This window comes from Chiloscyllium punctatum, chromosome 2 (assembly GCF_047496795.1).
Source record: "Chiloscyllium punctatum isolate Juve2018m chromosome 2, sChiPun1.3, whole genome shotgun sequence".
NCBI classification, from domain to species: Eukaryota; Metazoa; Chordata; class Chondrichthyes; order Orectolobiformes; family Hemiscylliidae; genus Chiloscyllium; species Chiloscyllium punctatum.
In genome coordinates this window covers 9,071,539-9,092,961 of record NC_092740.1, presented here as the reverse complement: position 1 = coordinate 9,092,961, position 21,423 = coordinate 9,071,539, and positions in this window count along the sequence as shown.

The window sequence follows — 21,423 nt, the reverse complement described above, 5'->3', positions numbered from 1 at the left end:
AGAATTGTTGAAAACCAAGGATTGTTTAAGGGATACTGCACACTTTTGAAAGCAAGTAACCTGACGCTCATTGTAAGTATTGTTTACACAGCTGCTGGGTCAGACAGCAGCAGAAAAAGGTGCAGATGAACTGGAGACATGCCCATGTACCAATGGTGATTCAGGCAGAAACAAGTATCTGATTGGTCTTTGTACTAAAGACCAGTAATCAATGTCAAAGACTGTCTTGCTGCCAATGACTATGTGATTGGTTCCCAGGTAATTGAACAGTTTGTGGATATGAACATGACAGGGAGAAGCCATCCGACCTCCACCATCTGAGGACCTGTTCATCATCAGCTCTGTTCCTGGCAGGAAAAGCGACTTTAAATCTGAGGATAACCAGCTGATTGTCTTTTCCTTCAGCAGCTGCAGAAAGTTCTGACCTTTAATGAGTAAGTCAGACCTTTTATAAACCACAGACTGTATCTCTAATAAACCAGTGACAGCATCTGGAGAAGCAGCATTCTGATCAGCACAAGAATCATCTCAGTGAATCCCACGAACAGGGATCGACAAAACTGTTTTCTGTGTGTTCCTTCCACTCAAAGATTGATGTTTAGATTCTCTGTGTGTGTGTCTGTGTGTGCACGCGCACGACTGTGTGTGTCTGTATGTGCGTGTGTGTGTCTGTGTGTGTCTGTGTGTGTGTGTGTGAGTGTGTGTGTCTGTGTGTGAGTGTGTGTGTCTGTGTGTGTGTGTGAGTGTGTGTGTGTGTGTGAGTGTGTGAGTGTGTGTGTGTGTGTGTGTGTGTGTGTGTGTGTGTGTCTGTGTGTGTGTGTCTGTGTGTGTGTATGTGTGTGTGTGTATACAATATGTGCTTGCTTTTAAGGGGACTTGGTTCATGAGCATCATAGAGTTTTAACTAATGGCATTATAGCTCAATGGTCCATCATTTTTCTGTGGAATTAGGTCTATTTATGTGTGATAAATAGTAATCCTTGTGAAGTCCAGAAACCTAGTGTGTGCTTTCTGTAATCTTTAGTCTAAAACTCAGGAGAAACTAACTTTTGTGACTACACAAGGAATAAGGCAACTTGATTTCCAACATGCTACCTCAGTGAGGCATAACAGTATCCATCCAAATGTAATAGACCACACTTGGAATATTGTGTCCAGTTCTGGTCGCCCTACTATAATAAAGATACAGAGGGTTTGGAAAGGGTGCAAAGAAGGTTTACCAGGATGCTGCCTGGACTGGAGTGCTTGCCTTATGAAGAAAGGTTGAAAAAGCTCAGACTTTTCTCTCTGGAGAGAAGGAGGAAGAGAGGAGACCTGATTGGTGAACAAAATAATGAGAGGAATAGACAGAGGCAATAGCCAGAGTCTTTTCCTCAGGGCAGGATTGACTGGTACGAGAAGTCATAGTTTGAAGATATAAAGGAGGAAGGTATAAAGGAGACATCAGAGGCCGGTCCTTTACGCAGAGAGTTGTGAATGTATGGAATGCATTGCCAGCTGTGGTGGTGGAAGCAGAGTCATTGGGGACTTGCCTTAAAGGGTCAGTTTCAAGTACCCTACCACACAGAGTGCACAGCAGGGGGGTAACCACAGGATGTCTACACTGGTCTAATCTACTTAACTGAACAAAGAATTCTCAAGTGCTTGCCTTAATGGGTCAGTTTAAGTACTTTACGATAAAAACAAACAAACTATCCCAACCACTGAAAGCGGCAATGAATTGATAAGTGCATCCTGGATTGTTTGATGTGATGAAATAGCTCTTGCTTGCGGTCTGTGGTTACCCTGGGGAGAGATCTGTTGTTATCCTTGTTTAATAGCTGAACTGTTTTGACACAATACAATGGATATGCTCAGGATGTATATGATCTAACCCTCCCCCACTTTTTTTAAAACAAAAACAAAACATGGTAATGTGAATCCCAGGTGGAATGTTAGATTGGGTTTTGAGGCCTATTAGGCTCCAACCTTGGTTTCTAGCGGTAGAGGTTAGGACTGTTTAAATGACCTGACCATGATGTGGTTAGGAGAAAAACAAGGTGGTCATGAAGACCAATGTTTCAAAGACGAGTGAATGTGTCGGGGATTGCAAGAGATCAATCATTGAAATATCAACCAAAATGAAGCTGGCCTGACTGACAGAGACCACTTTAAATGTGGGTCATAGAAATGAAGATGAAAGTGAAGGTACCATGAAGAATCTGACTTGGAGATTCATCCAATGAGCAGAAAATTGAAGAATTATAACTTGGTTAAATTCCTCAGCGTGCAGAGGAATAAAGCTGGAAGAGGTGTGAGCTGCATGAGAGTTTTGATCACCAGAAACAGTTGCACCTTCCCTTGAGTGGCTGTCAGGAGCTGTTTCATCACTTGGATCACTGAATCAGTGCATTTGTCAAAGAGACACCAAACAGAGAGTCTGAATCCTCTGTCTCTGGGGTGTCTGTATCAAATCCTCTCTGTTCTCCTATTGGTGTGCTCTCTGTCCCCCTATTGGAGAAATGTGGAATTGCCACCTGGGAGTTTGCGTCAGTTTTGTTTCGTCTGGAATTCTCTCGGTTCCCAGACATGGGCCGTGCCATCCCCCCTATTGGAGACATCTGGAATTACTGTCTGGGAGTCTGAGCTCGTCTGGTCTGGGTTTCCCTGTTGATTTTACTGTCACTCCCCCTTTTGGAGTCATCAGGAACTGCTGCCTGACAGTCTGAGTGAGTCTGTTCTGAGTGAGTCTCATGTCCATGGTGTGGGGATACCGTTAAGTGTCTGAGTTATACTGAGTCAGGAATGTTCAGTTTGCCGATCTGTCGGGGTGGTCTCAGGAATCTGTGACATGTCCGTGTTGTCACTGAGTAGTGTGTGATGCCAATCTGATGGACACTCTCCTATTGGGTCATTTAAACTGGTCGGGGGTCCCTTGGATGTGGAATCTGCTGCCGGTGACAGTGATGGAAGTGTATCATTTCCATCAGGGGTGGGTGCCCTGAGGATGTGTTATGGGGTGTCCTTGGTCTTGTTATTTGGTCTGAAACTGTGTCATCTGCCTTCCATATACTAAGGTGGTGAGAGTGGCTGTGTTGTGTGCCAAAGGCTTTTAACTGGTTTCTGTGGTACCAGCCAGTTTTACCGATGGCTAGTAGAATCTTATAGACTGAGGGGCTAGCTTAATCCCCCACCATAAGTGGACTGGAATATTTAGGGGAAAGGAAGGAACTTGGCTCATAGACCTGGAGCATTACTTGCTATCCTGGGGGTACTCGACACGGTTAGCTTTGCGATTGAAGTAAGCCTTACTTAGTTTCTTTCTCGTCCAAAACTGGACAGCTACTGCCAGCTAAGTGCCTTTGACTTTGTGGGGGAGGTGCTGTCCGGCTTTTTGTGGGGGAGGGCAGTGAGGGCAGGCTCTGATAGGTCAAGTCCGAACAGGTAGACAACCCCTTTCATGGGTCGGCCTGTCATTCATTGTTGGGGGGGGTGGTGGTATCTCCTCACCATGAGGACAAATGGAAGCACTGTCTCCCAGGTTTTGTTATTCTGTTGCACTGTTTTCCTCATCATCCCTTTCAGTCTGTGGTTCATTCTGTCTGTGATCCCATTGGATTGGGGCTGGTAAGTGATGTGGAATTCCTGTTTGATACCAAACATGGTCATCACATTTTGCATTACTCAGCTGGTGAAATGGGGTTCCCTGATCTGACTCGATACTGCAGGGTAAACCCCATCTCGTGAACCCCTGTTGTGTGAGGATCTGGGCTGTTGTTCTCACTGTGTTTGTCCCAATGGGAAATGCATCGATCCATTTTGTAAAAGTGTCTATGATGTCATGGATGGAGGTGTATCTGTTTTCACATGGAGGCAGGGCACCTATAGAGTCAACTTGGAGGTTTGTCCAGGGCCCTTCCACTGGACGTGTGTGCCAACACAGTTCTTCAAGTGTTCTGTCACAGCCTCTATTCCCTGGTGCCCATGCCCTTCATGGAATTGGTAAATAATGTGGTTCCTGTCCTGAGTCAGGACTACATAGAATCCTGCCTTTTGGACGAACCCATCACGTACTTGCAGGGAATCTTTCCACCAAGCTTAGGCATCTGGATAAATCCCTGCCACAATCTGTTTTAACGGGTCATCACGATGCTGCTCTTGTCTAAGGTCTTCTACGTTAGTCTGATTTACAGTGACTGCATTGGCCTGCTCACCAATGGGTAACTACCACAATGTTCCAACATGAGCAACATTTTTTGGAGAATTCACCTGCTCTGTAGTTACCTTCTGGGGATGTCTTGTGGTGGTGTTTAACTTTAATTATACTGTATTGCCTTCCACGGGCAGACTGCAGTCCGTACTGAAATAAAGGGGGCTGGTGGTAGTCATTTCCCATTGGCAGAAATTAACCCTTTGCTTCCCAGAGTGGTAAGAATTCAGTGAGGCTGTTGCATACACAGTCCAAACAGTAAACCAATCAAACCCATTCCCCTTCCCAATATACACCCAACCTACACATCCCTGACCACTATGGGCAATGTTGCATGGCTAATTCAGCTAACCTGCACATCTTTGGATTGCAGGAGGAAGCCGGAGCAAACCCAGGCAAACACGGGGAAAATGTGTCAACTCCACACAGACAAAGTTTGGGAGAAGATTTGTAGCTCGGGTGCTCGTTGTTGTGATTCTGTTCGCCGAGCTGGGAATTTGTCTTGCAAACGTTTCGTCCCTTGTCTCGGTGACATCCTCAGTGCTTGGGGGCCTCCTGTGAAGCGCTTCTGTGCTGTTTTCTCCGGCATTTATAGTGGCCTGTCTCTGCCGCTTCTGGTTGTCAGTTTGAGCTGTCCGCTGTAGTGGCTGGTATATTGGGTCCAGATCGATGTGTTTGTTGATAGAGTCTGTGGATGAGTGCCATGCCTCTAGGAATTCCCTGGCTGTTCTCTGTTTGGCTTGCCCTATAACGGTAGTGTTGTCCCAGTCGAATTCATGTTGCTTGTCGTCTGTGTGTGTGGCTACTAAGGATAGCTGGTCGTGTCGTTTCGTGCCTAGTTGGTGTTCATGTATACGGATCGTTAACTGTCTTCCTGTTTGTCCGATGTAGTGTTTTGTGCAGTCCTTGCATGGGATTTTGTGCACTACATTAGTTTTGCTCATGTTGGGTATCGGGTCCTTCGTTCTGGTGAGTTGTTGTCTGAGAGTGGCTGTTGGTTTGTGTGTTGTTATGAGTCCTAGTGGTCGCAGTAGTCTGGCTGTCAGTTCAGAAATGCTCCTGATGTATGGTAGTGTGGCTAGTCCTTTGGGTTGCGGCATGTCCTCGTTCCGTTGTCTCTCCCTTAGGCATCTGTTGATGAAATTGCGAGGGTATCCATTTTTGGCGAATACCTTGTATAGGTGTTCCTCTTCCTCTTTTTGCAGTTCTGGTGTGCTGCAGTGTGTTGTGGCCCTTTTGAATAGTGTCCTGATGCAACTTTGTTTGTGTGTGTTGGGGTGGACACTTGATATGATCTGCAGCTGCCTGCTTCTTCACTTGGAGTTGGGGGCCACGTGTCGTGTGTTCAAGTTTTCAGATGAGACAAAGATGTGTGGCAGAGCAAAGTGTGCAGAGGACTGTGAAACTTTGCAGAGATACTTAAGTGAGTGGGCAAAGGTCTGGCAGGTGGAATACAATGTTAATAAATGTGAATTCATCCTGTTTTGGGAAGAGTTATGGTAAAAAGGAATATTATTTGAATGTTGAGAAGTTGCAGCATACTGCTATGCAGAGGGACCTGGGAGTCCTTGTACATGAATCACAGAAGGTTAGTCTGCAGGTAAAACAGGTAATTAGCAAGGCAAATGGAATTTTGTCCTTCATTGCTAAAGGGATTGAGATTAAAAGCAAGGAGGTAATGTTACAGCTGTACAAGGTGCTGGTGAGGCCATACTTGGAGTACTGCGTGCAGTTTTGGTCTCCTTACTTGAGGAAGGATGCACTGGCACTAGAGGGGGTACAGAGGAGGTTCACTGAGTTGATTCTGGAGTTGAGGGTGTTGGTTTATGAGGAGAGACTGAGTAGACTGGGATTATATTCATTAGAATTTAGACGAACAAGGAGGGATTTTATACAAACATATAAAAAATTATGAAGGAAATAGATCTGATAGAAATAGAGAGGATGTTTCCACTGGTGGGTGAAACTAGGACAAGAGGGCAGAGCCTCAAGATTAGGGGGAGCAGATTTAGGACCGAATTGAGAAGGAACATCTTCACCCAGAGGGCTGTGAATCTGTGGGAACCCCCTGCCCAGTGAAGTGGTTGGCATGACTTCATCAATACTTTGAAAGTGAAGAGATTTTTTTGGAACAATAAAGGAATTAAGGGTCACAGTGAGAGGGTGGGTAAGTGGAGCTGAGGCCATGAATAGATCAGCCATGATCTTATTGAAAGGTGGAGCAGGCCCGAGGGGCCAGATAGCCTACTCCTGCTCCGAGTTCTTACGTTCTTGTGTCTGCCTGGTCTCATACTTTAACTGCAGCTTGTAAATCCAGACATTTGATCTTCCATTGGTTTACTTCTTTCTCCAACACTGCGTGCTGAGTATCCTATATCCTCGCTCACACTGGGGCTGAAATTGCTCCACGTGCAGCGTCCTCTAGCTCCTCACAGACAATTTTTAACTCCTGCTCTGTCCCTAATAACTGCCCTAAGCAGCACATGATCACTGTGATCTACTAAGTCTGGAAACCTGATTCCCTTGAGCTTTTCTAAGACCATCCCAGTACTTCTGCCCGAGGAATCCTGGTTCCATCTTAACATTACATCATTCTGCCCAAATCGGCTGCTTTTTGTCATTGACGTACTGTCTCAGTTTTGTTTCCCATACGGGACAGTCCTCTGCTCTGACCCCTTTCTTTGCCATTTCAATTAAACAGAAAGAGTATCGGGGGTGGAATGGACTGAGGGTACCGCTGTTGTAACTTTCTTGGTCCTAATACCACTGGGTCTCTCCCGACTTTTCGGTGTTTTACCTGACCTACCCCAAACACACACAGAAACAGTTGTTTGCTGGACTAGAAGTAAAAACCTGTTGTCTTTAACTTTTCAAGAACAGTTCAGTTTTGACCTTTTGATTCGGATTGATTCACTTGGGACTCCTGACCTTTGTGTGGGACAGCTGTCCTCTTAACAACTGGCTCAGGCAAAATCGCACAGAGTGTCAGGTTGGACAGGATTCGATTTCAGAGCAACAAAGGCACAACATATCAAAGTCCCGCCTGGGGTGCCAATTTGTTATACCTGCCACACAGTGTGTTTAAAATCTTATATTCAGCAAAAGAACTGGAAGTTAACCCTACGAGACAAAAATATTTGATTGTTGAACTCAATCAATATTAGAACAATAAAGTTTACCATAAACTAACAAAAAATCCACAACAAACTATCTTATGTTGGAGCTTAACCTGGTGTGACCTTATCCCATCCCACTGGAACGGTGCTCCACACGGTGATGTCTTCTTCTTCTTCCGATGGCCTTGGAGGTGTCTTCTCTTTCAGTGGTTATTCTCGGGTTACCGCTCTGAGTGGGGTTTTGCGATGATTCTAATCCTTCAGAGCCATCCCGCCCTTTTGGGAGGGTCTTGACGATCTGCCAATGGATTGACCAGGTTTGATTGCCCTGATCAATCAGACCCAACCAGGTGTTGGCACATTGATGCCAGGGTGGCCCTTAGGTGTCCATTATGATCGGTGCTGGGTGCATGTAGCCTCCTCCAAATAAGGGTACTAGGCACCTCCATGTCTATTGAATTGTCTATCTCCCAATTGTCCCGAGGGTGGACATTCCATTGTCCCATTTAAGTCCAACTTCAGGTGTGTATTGCAGGGTCTGTAGCTGTCAGGTTTGTTTGTAAACCGTCTGTGAGTAGCTGTAGCCTGTCTGGATCCTGCAGCATGTGGATTAGCACAGTCACTTTAGTCAAGGCTGGGTTCGATTTCCCAGCTTGCTTTAATCATTGTCCATCTTTTGTAACTCCATGGTAAGTTTGTTATTCTCCATCATAAGTTCATTATTTTGGCTGACCCATCTGACCACAAGATGTTGTGGGCACAAGGGATATCAGACTTTCAGTGGTTTTCCGGTGAGGGGTGAATTAGTTCAGGAATAGCCCTTGGTAAAACTGGGATAGAATTGGATGTGGGGGATGCCACAAGGAGCAGGTCGGTAATTAATGATGTGGAAATGACTGCCGACAGACCGGGATCCCGTTACTGAGTCACCCTTCAGTTCCCTGTGCACAGTACACAGGCTGTGGCCAACCAGCTCAGAGCTTCTGATCTCCGAGGTCAGCCAGGGTTCTCCTGATTGGCCTGGGTTAACAATCCCAATCAAGGACCTGGTGGGCAGTGAGATCAACCTGGTTCCAATCACTACAGATGTGGGGACTGGAGGTCAGCAAGTTGATACTGAAACATTTCTTTGGAGTTGTGGTTCTGAAACAACTAACAAAAATAAAGAACCAAACCATAACTTGGGGATTGTCACAAAGTTCAGAGCAAATTTAAACTTAAATTAAAAATGCCATTGTGGGCCAAGATGGTGCCCTCCAGCCCATCTCATACTCACTAATCACATTCAGCATTTAGCACAGACACAGGAAGCTTCTTACAGTTGTCAGCCATCCACAGTTGAGTCAGGGTGACAGCCTTTCTCAGGGGCCCCTGGTGCACTCAGCCGAGTGCAGCCTCCGATCTGTCCTGGCCCTGCTCGGGGCAGTCAGAGTCAGGATGGTCTCCATATAAGGGATGAGGAACCGAATAATCAGCAGCACACTCTCCGTCTTGACCCTTTCTGCTCTATCCCAGGCTGTTTTCCTCCTGGGATGACAGAGGTATGTGAAAATACTCCAAAAAACTTGGTGCAGCTTGGACCGAGCCAAAGAAACACAAGAGACAGCCCCCAAGCTTTGGAGCATTGAGAAGGCAATTGTGGGAACTGTAGAAATAACATGCAAACCACACCCTGGCTTCAGCAGCCACAACAAATATTGCAAATCTCCCTCATTCTGTTCAGTTCTATATTTGGTTCTAAATGGATCAGAAATAAATATCCTAATGACACAGGCAGGGAGTGTTTCATTCTGTTAATTGATTCTGTTCATGGTGGATGACATAGTTTAGCCAAGCATCAGGTCTTTGCGACCTTGTTCGGATAATCTGAAATGCGGAGAATTGAATGCCGGATTATTGAGGTTCCTCTGTGTGTGTATGTCAGCAGTGTCAGTACAACCCAGACTCTCTGTGCATCTTTTTACACCTGGGAGTGGTGATGAACTCACCAGAGATCTCTGGTCCTGTGTCAGTCCTTAGCTCCACGAGGTGTGTTCAGTTCAGAAGGTCCAGGACAGCAGCCAGCATCTGTGTCTCCAGTCCGTCTCTCTTCAGCAATAAAGAGGGATCCATATTATCCTTTGTCTGATCCAGGGGTGCTGCTGTCCTGGGAGTGTTTGACAGGGACAATGTCTCATGGAATCATAGTATCCCTATAGTGTGGAAGCACAGCATTCGGCCTATCAAGTCGACACTGACCTTCTGAAAGACATCACACCTGTATCCAACCCCCTCCCTTATCCCTGCATTTCCCATGGTGAATACACCTCACCTGCACACCTTTGGACTGTAGGAGAAAATGAAAGCACCCAGAGGAAACCCACGCTGACACAGGGAGAATGTCTCTGCAGGGTTTGTACAGTTGCCAAAGAGTGGAATTGAATCAGGTCCCTGGTGCTGTGAAGCAGCAGTGCTAACCTCCGAGCCACCGTGCTGGCAGTAATGTGCAGAGGAGCTTTACTGTGTATTTAACCCAGTGCTTCCCCAGTTCTCAGAGCATTTGATGTTGGGACTGAGGATTTTGAGAAATTTATTGGAAACTGGTACAATATTTCCTTTTCTGGAGTGGCTATGGTTGGTGCCTCACTTTCAAAACAGTCTTTTCACTCTCTCAGCTGCTACTGACTGTACACAGACTTCCCTTTCTGGTTCCTTTCATGTAAGATTGATCAACATTCCTTTGGCAGTGCACAGGAAGTCAAGTACCTTCTGTAGTTTTTTGTGAAAGGACAAGAGGAAGCGAGTGAGAAGGGTGAAATGCTGCAGTATTGATGATGAGGTGTCTCTATGTGTGTCTTTCTGCAGTCCTCCTGTCAGTCTCGGTCCAGGGAAACATTAAGTATTTTCTAACACTGACCTTTCTAATCTATTTTGTTAATCATGGATTTGCTTCCTCCTTGATGACCCGTCTGCTGCCTGGTATTTATTTCCCAAAGCTGTTGCTGTTCACCACAATGAGCCTTTTCCTTCCCCTTGGTTTCTTCATCAGGGAGAAATAACTTCCTTTTTAAAAAAAATGAAGGCAGGATAACGTCGCTTACCTGAAGCTGCCAAAACATTCCCATCAGAGCTCCGTGTGGGACAGAGCCCACAGAAACTCATGTGACTTTCCAGAGAGTGAGGGGAGATACAGAACACTGCAGGCACACCCAGGTTTCAGAGGGATACTGGGACAGAACTGACTGAGAAGTGACAATAATAAAGACAAACCTTCCATCTGCCTTTTGAACCACTTTATCCCCCTGTGCTGCTAACTTAAGTGACCAGTACATATGGACCAATGTCCCTTTCATCCTCTGTGCTTTTCAAGGTGCTGTTGTTCACCATGTCGTCCCTTGCCTTGTTTGTCCTGCCCAAGTGCATCATCTCATATATATCCACATTGAATTCCATTTGTAACTGCTCAATCTCTCAGACCAGCTCATCTATATCCTCTTACCATCTCAGACTCTTATATTCAGCTCTATCAAGATGAATGCTGCTGTTGCATTTGCCTTCCTAACTGCCAAGTGAACCTGCATGCTGCCCTTAAGTGAATCCTGAACTCGGACTCCAAAATCTACAACTCTTTTCTTCCAAACAAAGTACAAAACCCTTCACATTTCCCCATTATCATCCATCTGCCACTTCTTTGCCCACTCTTGTATCCTGTCCAAGTCCTTCTGCAACCTCCCAAATAGACCATATCCACTGGCTGTCCTTAGTCTAACTTACTTGTTACCATCTCGAAGAATTCTAACAGATTTGCCAGATATGACCTCACCTTAACAAAGTCATGTTGACCCAGGTGAATTTCATTCTGTATTTCCAAGTGCTCTGTAATCTTATTCTTGATAATATAGAAACTAAAATCTCACAAATGACTGAGGTCAGGTGAACCAGCCGACACTTTCTTGTCTTCTGCCTCCCTCTCCTTAACAAAACCGTGCTGTCTGTTTAACTATACCTCTCCAGTAGCCAGAGAAGAAGTGAAATGTTTTGCAAACATCCTGACTATTTCCTCTTTCGCCTCACACATAAACCTGGGACATATTTAATCCAGCCTTGGATATTTAGTTTTTAGCCTGCCAGACCACTCTGAACATTCAGGATAAAGCATCAACAATTAGTTTTGCTTTCCCAACAATATGTACAACGTTTAGACAGCTGCAGATCTAAGCTCCACCTGCACAACCTTGGAGTCTTAGTTTTAATTTTTTTTGTTCAAAAGTAAGCAGATTATGATTAGGAAAAAACACACAGTCTCAGTGTTTCCATGTCAAACATAATCTTCAACGTGTTGAAGAACTGATCACAATGCTTCCTTTTCTGTCGTCAAGCAGCATTTCTGATGTTGGTTCCACGTTTTGAAAGATAGGCCACAGGCCTCTCCATTCCAGCCTCATCGTCCTGTAAGAGAGCTGCTCTAATCCCCAAATCACTAACATCTCCTGCGAATTGAAATGGTCCATTACACTTCAACGCACTTAATACAGATTCAGTTGTTAAAATTACTTTTTGTTTTTCAAAGGCTGCCTGGCATCATTCCGTTGACCATTCCATCTTTATTCATTTTTGTAACAAATTATTCAAGTGAAATAACTCCCCAGAGGCTGGTATCCATCATGAAGTCCCCCGTTATTTACATGTGGACAATCCATGATACTGATCCAGCTCCCTCAGAGCCAGCTCTCAGAGTGAACAGAACCTCTGACATTCCTGTTTTTTCAGTCAGCCAGGTCTCCTTGATTGGCCCAGATTAACAGCCCCAGTCGGGGAACGGATATTCTATAAGGTGCACCTGGCTGATCTCGTTACAATCACTCCATCCTTCCCCGCCTGAATCCGAGGACAGAAGCCAGTTCTTTTCTTCGTAGATCCTTCTGGAATGTTTGAGCACTGGGTCAGGTCCCTCCAACTCTGCCCCCGATATGGGCAGTGTGGAACACCCAGCCGCTCACCTCTTGTGCCTGGATTGTCTTGGAAGAAATTCCTTCTCCTCTCCAGGCATCAAAGGCACTGAGGCAGCAACATCCGCTGTGTCCAATTCAGATTCCGAAGGATCTTCAAAGCAAGATTCCCTACAGTGTGGAAACAGGCCCTTCGGCCCAACCAATCCACACCGACCTTCCGAAGAGTAACCCACCCAGACACATTTCCCTCTGACTAATGCACCTAACACTATGGACAATTTAGCATGGCCAATTCATCTGACTTGCACATCTTTGGGCTGTGGGAGGAAACAGGAGCACCCGGACGAAACCCACGCAGACAGGGGGAGAATGTGCAAACTCCACACAGACAGTCACCCGAGGCTGGAATCGAACCTGGGACTCTGGTGCTGTGAGGCAGTAGTGCTAACCACTGAGCCACCGTGCCGCCCCATGCTTGATGGACAGGCAGAATGCACGGGTTCCTGAACAATTAGAAACACTGCCAAGGAGCCGGGCATGGATTGTTTCTGCACTGTTTGTGAGTTTGCAGCTTTCATATGGTCCATGTCCTTGTTCAGGACCATTGGACTGACCAGAACTTTATACATCACAGGACCTGACCTCGTGTTGACCATGTAGCTTACCCATGCAGAGCCATTCCTGTGGTTCCTCGACCAAACTTCATCCCCTGAAGAAGGTCAGAAGTCAGATGACACCAGGGCACAATTGCTTGATCTCACTTTATCTTCCAATGGGTGTGACCTGGTCTTGTTGACTCTGGAGCCCAAGTAGGTCCCTTGGGGTTCCTGGAATTCATATTTTTCCCTTCTAAGTTGCATGGTCACCTGGGCGAAACATCTAAGGACTGTGTCCAAGTTCTTTAAGTGCTCCTTGTTCATCTTCCCTGGTATTTGCATGTCATCGAGATAAATGCCACAATGTGGTGAGAACTTGTAACATGTTCTCCATTGTCCATTGAGAAACTACCCAGACTAATGTTACTCCAAATGGCAGTATCGTGTACTGGTACTAACCTTTATGTGTATTAATTGTAGAATATTTCTGGGAATCCTCATCTAACTGCAATTACAAATACACACGGGTCATGTTCAGCTTCATGAAGGACAGTGCCCCCTTCCAGCTTTGTGAATATATCTCACTGTGAGGGATTGGGTATTTATCCAGCTGTGAAAAGCTGTTTACCATTTGTTTAAAATACCCACAAATGGCAAACTGACCAAAGGGGTTCACAATTGGTATGACCGGGGCTGCCTATTCTGTAAACTGCACTGGTCTGATGCTTCCTTGCTTTCCAGCCATCTGATTTCTGCCTCCAATTTGAGGCAAATGGCACAGGCTGGGCCTTGCAGCCTTCTGGAATTACTTCCAGGTCAACATGCACAGTGGCCTTGTCTCCCCTGATAGTCCCGAGAGCTTCCTGAAAAATGTCAGGTGTTTCATTCGGACTCAGGCAGCCATTTTCCAATTGGAGAATATTGAGCCAATCTCGGTGAATCTTTCTCAACCAATTTTAGCCCCATTAAGCTTGCTGCATACTATAGTCAGTGGCAAATGAACCAACTGGTTCTCATAAGAGGCCCTTAATCTGTAAAGGTTACCCAGTGTAGCTTGTTAGTCTAGCTGAGGTCTTGCACAAACCTATGGGTTGGAGTCCAGAGTGAATAATGTTAAACAGTGGTTCTGTCATCACTGAAACACCCACACCAGTATCGGGCTCCTTTAGAAGCGGGTGACCATTTAACCAGATGTTTATTTTGATTGGTTCTGATTTGGATGTTGCCAATAAACGTAACTGTTCCAAACCAGATGTAGGTGGATTTTCCCAAGGTGTTCACTCTCCTGGACTATGAGCTCTCTTACCCAGTTTAGGTCCAGTGGGACTCTTTTTCTGTTTCGAGTCGAATACTGGCAGCAACTATAGTGGCCTGTTGGCCCGGATCCTGAAGACAATTTTAATTGTTTGGCTGAGGCCTGGCTTTGTTCTGGGGTTTTACTGTGGGCTGATCTCGAGTCCCTCTGTTCAGGATATGCCCTGAGTGAGGCTATGCAATTGCCTTCACTCAAGTAGTGTTCCCTAAGCTCAATCGGCCTGGTGCGGGGGATCATTTCCATCAGGACGCCTTGCAACACGCTTGCCCAACTTGACACATTTTCCATGATAAAGCCAGTTGTTGTGCACTTTGAACTCCAGTCGGGCTTTTGCATGGTTACATCATTAATCCCAAATACCAAATGGTCTCTTAACACCTCCTTAAGGGTTAAACCAAAGTTACATGCCACTTTCAGTTGTCTTAGCCCAGTAAAAAATCCTGATATGGATTCCCCGGGTTCTTGAATTGCCAAACCAGGAGCATTTCAGAATTAGAAGAGATTTGGGATCATAATTTCTCTTAACTAAATCCACAAACTCTTGAAAGGTTTTTGTATCTGATGCCTCAGGGAAAGTTACTCTCCTCAGAACAAAACAAACTGTGGCTCCACAAGCTGTCAGGAGAACTATTGATTGCTTTTCAACCACCCCGAAAGAATTTGGCCAGAATCAATAACACATTTTTTCCACATCCTGGGGCCTACTCTTTGACAGTAGGATAAAATGAGTCAATCTTCAGAAATAACAGGATGATGTCAGAAATGTTTACCCCAACTCAAAGATGACTGTGACAAGCGATGTTTTTTTTCAGGAGCATACTTCTCTCTCAACACCACTGAAATAACTCCACAGAGACTGGAATCCCTCACCAAGTCACCCTTTGTGGAAAGTCCTTCACACTGATCCTCTCTCAGAGCCAACTTTCAGAATGAACAGGATATTTGACTCTCCTGTTTATATCTGTCAACCAGGGCTCCTTGATTAGACCAGATTAACAGCCCCAATCAGGGAACTCATATTTTATGAGGTCCACCTGGCTGACCTCCTTCCAATCAATACATCAAGGGTGCGTCTATTGTCCTAAACTTAAATCGAAATTTTGATAAAATCCACACGTGCCCAAAAGCCTCATTTTCTCTCATTTTGTGTGAAAGTCAATGAAAGCTTTTGTTTTTCCTGTTCTGTGTGACACCTGTCCTTGTCCCACACACATCCCACAACATCATCTTGGCTTTCGCAAATTCACTTGTTCCCGGATTTAACACCAACCCCGCTGACTGGAGCTGTGGAATATTTGTAAAATGGTGTAATTTTCCACGTTGTACTATGTATTACAACATCATCCAAGTAAACAACAATTGATGCTTTTCCTACAATCAGGATGTGGGTCAGCTTTTATTGCTTATTCCTTGAGAAGATTGTGCTGGATATCCAGCTGTGTGGAGGGTGTTTTTAATAATGGTTTTCTGGATCACTCAGGGAACATGAAGAAATGGAAACATTCACATTTATATCATGTTAATGAGGTTGATCCTCAATCCCTCTGACCTAGAAAGGCAATAATTAAAATCACTGAGTCTTAGTTTGCAGATTTTAAATTGTTCCAGACAATTTGTAAACTTCCAATTTAAGTTTAAAAAAACATTTATTCCTTTCAGTCTCTTTCTTCTGTTTTCATTTCTCAACAAACAGCAATATGCAAACAACCAGTTATTAGTTTTATTGACAAAAGGGTAACGAGGGAGAGAACAGGGCCCCTCAAAGATCAGCAAGGCGGCCTTTGTGTGGAGCCGCAGAAAAAAGGGGAGATACTAATTGAGTATTTTGCAGCAGTATTTACTGTGAAAAAGGACATGGAAGATATAGAATGTAGGGAAATAGATGGTGACACCTTGCAAAATGTCCAGATTACAGAGGAGGAAGTGCTGGATGTCTTGAAAATGCATAAAGGTGGATAACTCCCCAGGACATTATCAGGTGTACTCAAGAACTCTGTGGGAAGCTAGAGAAGTGATTGCTGGGCCTCTTGCTGAGATATTTGCATCATTGATAGTCACAGGTGAGGGGCCGGAAGACTGGAGATTGGCAAACATGGTGCCACTGTTTCCGAAGGGCGGTAAAGACAAGCCAGGGAACTATAGACCAGTGAGGTTGACCTCAGTGGTGGGCACGTTCTTGGAAGGAATCCTGAGGGACAGGATGTACATGTATTTGGAAAGGCAAAGACTGATTCGGGATAGTCAACATGGTTTTGTGCGTGGGAAATCATGTCTCACAAACTTGATTGAGCTTTTTGAATAAGTAACAAAGAGGATTGATGAGGGCAGAGCAGTAGATGTGATCTATATGGACTTCAGTAAGGCGTTCGACAAGGTTCCCCATGGGAGACTGGTGAGCAAGGTTAGATCTCAAGGAAGACAGGGAGAGATACTCAATTGGATATAGAACTGGCTCAAAGGTAGAAGACAGAGGGTGGTGATGGAAGGTTGTTTTTCAGACTGGAGGCCTGTGACAGGTGGAGTGTCATAAGGATCGGTGCTGGGTCCTCTACTTTTTGTCATTTACATAAATGATTTGGATGTGAGCATAAGAGGTACAGTTAGTAAGTTTGCAGATGACTCCAAAATTGGGGGTGTAGTGGACAGCGAAGAAGGTGACCTCAGATTACAACAGGATCTGGACCAAATGGGCCAATGGGCTGAGAAGTGGCAGATGGAGTTTAATTCAAATAAATGCGAGGTGCTGCATTTTGGAAAAGCAGGAGTTATACACTGAATGGTAAGGTCCTGGGGAGTGTTGCTGAACAAAAAGACCTTAGAGTCCAGGTTCACAGCTCCTTGAAAGTGGAGTCAGAGGTAGATAGGATAGTGAAGAAGGTGTTTGGTATGCTTTCATTTACTGGGCAGATCATTGAGTATTGGAGTTGGGAGGTCATGTTGCTGCTGTATAGGACATTGGTGAGGCCACTGTTGGAATATAGCGTGCAATTCTGGTTACCTTCCTATCAGAATGATGTTGTGAAACTTGAAAGGGTTCAGAAAAGATTGACAAGGATGTTGCCACGATTGGAAGATTTGAGCTACAGGGACAGACTGAACAGGCTGGGGCTGTTTTCCCTGGAATGTCGGAGGCTGAGGGGTGACCTTACAGAGGTTTACAAAATTATAAGGAGCTTGGATAGGATAAATAGACAAAGTCTTTTCCCTGGGGTCGGGGAGTCCAGAACGAGAGGGCATAGTTTCAGGGTGAGAGGGGAAAGATATAAAAGAGACCTAATGGGAAACTTTTTCACACAGAGGGTGGTACGTGTCTGGAATGAGCTGCCAGAGGAAGTGGTGAAGGCTGGTACAACTGCAACATTTAAGAGGCATTAGGATGGGTATATGAATAGGAAGTGTTTGGAGGGATATGGTTCGGGTGCTGGCAGGTGGGATTAGAGTGGGTTGGGATATCTAGTCAGCATGGACGGGTTGGACCAAAGGGTCTGTTTCCATGCTGTACATCTCTGTGACTCTATGACATTGATTCATGGATAGACATTGAGCAGGTCACCAGGGAGAACTTTGAATAGTCACCACTGGTTCATGTGGGCCTACCCCTGTTGTCACAGCTAATGCTGCTGAGATTATGAGTGGAATCTTACAGGGGCCTGAATGATGAGCCAAGATCAAATTTGTGGTGGAATCAGATGAGAAGTGCGCTGAGGTCTATCTCAGTATCGGGAGCATCTCGCTGCATCTTTTATGGATTTGCTGAGCAGTGAGGCAGGTCTCTCACTGGGCAGCAGCAAATTAGGAATTAAGGGGCATTATAACTTTTTAAATGTCTTATTACTGCCCGAACCGTACTGACTAACATTCAGCTTCCTGTCTTACCAAACATGCCGAACAAGCTAGAAGGGCTTATTGCTGAAACATCGATTCTCCTGCTCCTTTGATGCTGCCTGACCTGCTGCGCTTTTCCAGCAACACATTATTCAGCTCTGATCTCCAGCATCTGCAGCCCTCACTTTCTCCATGGTGAATCCTCAGGTAAAAACAGGCTCTCTGCCTGTATTCCTGATGAAGGGCTTTTGCCCGAAACCTCAATTTTACTGCTCCTCGGATGCTGCCTGAACTGCTGTGCTTTTCCAGCACCACTCTAATCTAGACCCTGAATCCTCTACATGGAGGAGGACAGAGCAGGTACCTGGAGACTTCAGCTCACCGCTGGCTGTGAGGAGTCTCCACGCTGCTCAGCACCAAACAGCGTCTCAGGGAATGATCCACAGGAATCATCCACACACACACCCATCATCCACAGACATTGGCATCCCAACATTTACCAACCCCTCTCCATCTTCACAGCAGCTCTCCGATACATTGACGGGTCACTTTGGAAGCACAGATCCATATTGAGGGCAATTAACATTGAAAGGTTACTGCAGGCAGAGGGACAGGCACGCAGCTCCTTGATTGGACCAGGCTCCATCTCGGGCTTTAATCACCAAGCCTTGTTTGCAGATAGACTACGTCCACAAATAATCCATGGTCAGTCACTAGTGGTCCCCATTAGCAGCTGTTTATTCTTCCAGGCTGACCTTTACCATTCCCTTTGTCTGTCCAGCTTTCTCTCTCTCTCTCTCTCTCTCTCTCTCTCTCTCTCGCTCTCTCTCTCTCTCTCTGGGTTCTATCTTCAGCTATCATTTACTCCTTCTCCTTCCCTCCAGCCCTTCTTTGACAGACATACCAACCTTTTCCCAGCTGTAATCAGTTCTGAACAATGATCACTGGCCCTGAAACATTAACTCTGCTTTCTCTCCACAGATGCTGCACCCTTCAGTCTAACACCTGCAGCATGTGCCAGCTGCCCACACAAGCAAACACACTGCATGTCTATTCAACTCGATGGCCTTGTCAGAAACTGGGTGGGGGCTGGACCTCAGGCCAGTTAAATGAAGGAGTCACCTGCTCAGGCCAGGCACCATCAGCAAATCTGTCTGCCTGCAGTTCAGGGAGAGGGCGACAGTCAGTGCTGTGGGGCCAGCAGCTTCAGTCAGGAGAACCTCGTGTTGTTAGTCTGGGAGTGGTCAGGGGTCTGACCAGTCATGTTCCAGGGGCTGTCAGTCAATGTCACTCAGAGATTTGGGGTGAATACGGTCCTGGGGACTGGTCCATTGATTGTTCAGGAGGCACAGTGGTGGAATCGTTCCTGAAAGGGATGGGGGAGTTGAGGCCTGGTGGGGAAAGGCAGAGGGACTTGTGGAGGTTGGGACAAGAATGATGATCGGCGAGGGCATCTCAAGGAGTATGGGGGGCGGGGTGGGAGGGGGGAGCTAGACATATCGATGTGGGTATTGCAATGTCTCTTTATACTCGTTGTTTTAAAATTATCAATATAATGTCATTGTGGTGGAGATAGTACCCTCCCACCTGTCACATTTAGCATTTTGCACAGACACAGGAAGCTTCTTACAGTTGTCAGCCATCCACAGTTGAGTCAGGGAGACAGCCTTTCTCAGGGGTCCCTGGTACACCCAGCCGAGTGCAGCCTCCGATCTGTCCTGGCCCTGCTCGGGGCAGTCAGAGTCAGGATGGTCTCCATATAAGGGATGAGGAACCGAATAATCAGCAGCACACTCTCCGTCCAGACTCTTTCTGCCCCTTTGCAGGCTGTTTTTCTCCTGGAATGAGAGAGAGCCAGGTAACAATGCTCAAAAAAACTTAGTGCTGCTTGGACTTACCAAAAAGACACAAGATACAGCCCAAAGCGTCTGGGGTCTGAGAAGGAAAGTATAGAAATTAAAGAAATAACATGCAAACCACACACAGGCTTCAGCATCCACAACTGATTTCTTTGTTCTATTAAGACCTGTGCTTGGTTTTAAAGTCAAACCAGACTCACTGAATTTGTATCTTTCTCCACCCGGATTAGTGATTAACTCAGCAGGGATCTGTGACCCTGGCTCACCCCTTATCCCCACAATGTGTGCTCAGGACGGACAGTCCAGGATAGCAGCCTCCATCTGTGTCCCCAGTCACTGTCCCTTCAGCAATACAGGGGGATCTGGGTTACCAGAGAGAAGGAGGGAAACTCTTTATCTGATCTTGTGCTCTTCCTGTCCTGGGATTGTTAGATGGGGACATTTATAAGGGATCTTTATTTTCCATTTCCTTTCAGTTTTGAAAGAGTAGGGATTGCCTCATTCTGTATCAGACCTTGTGATGTACCTGCCCTGGGAGTGTTTGATGGAGATAATGTCAAGAGTCCTTTCCTTCAGGTTATTTTCAGGTTTAAAAAGTAGAAGGAACATGACTCTGTATCCAACCCTGTGCTGGGTGTGTTTAAACAGAATTATAAAACTTTATAATAAAGACACTGAGAGAAAACATTGAGGAAATGCTTGGCATATCTTGTCTCATTCGCGAAAGAGTGTTACCAGGAGGAGGAAGGACAACGTTTGAATATTGCAAATTTTATAACAGAATCAACTGTATTTTATTGAAAAAGAAGAATAAAATTTGATAGAGATCGCAAATACAATGAACAATAGAATTCAAGGAGTTCTCAGAGCTAAACAAACCTGGGACATGACCAAAAGAGAACAGCTATTAACTTTGGAATACAACATTGAAAAATCCCAAGCCTAGAGAAAACAATGATTGTTAAAAGACAAAAGAAACCCAGGATTATCTATAGGAATGCCCATCATTGATCATGTGTTTTACACGAATGGTCCGATGGAGGGGAAAAGGAGGGCACAGCAACTATTTTGGGTATGATCATTGTAGAAACACATTGTATGAAAAGACTGTTTTTGACTGCAAAAATCAGAGTGTGTCATTGATCTCTCTTCCAGCCTGAGCTGCAGGTTCAGGGATCGATTGTGTTCTCATGTTGAAGACAGTTTCGGGGATGATCCTTTGGCCCTCTCCATGCATTCACCAGTTTCTGATTGAATAAAAGTCAGCCACGTCCCTGATTCCTGTCTGTCTCCTGACTCTTTGTCTCCAGTCTGGGTTCTCGCTCCTACAGATTGACGATACAATGAGGAATCTCAGCTTGAAGCCGAGATGTGGGTGAGCAAAATTTTATGTACCACCCCTCTTAGAATATAAGGCACTTGGTGCGTGAAAAGCCAGGGCAAAAAAAACGTTTAATTGGAGTGAGCAGGTGGAGACAGAATTACAGGTCGGGGTGGACTGGGGGTGCCCGGCACGCGACAGCGTGAGACAAAGAGACACCAAGAGACTTGGGTGAGAGAATGCAAGATAAAGAGAGACCAAGAGTCTTCAG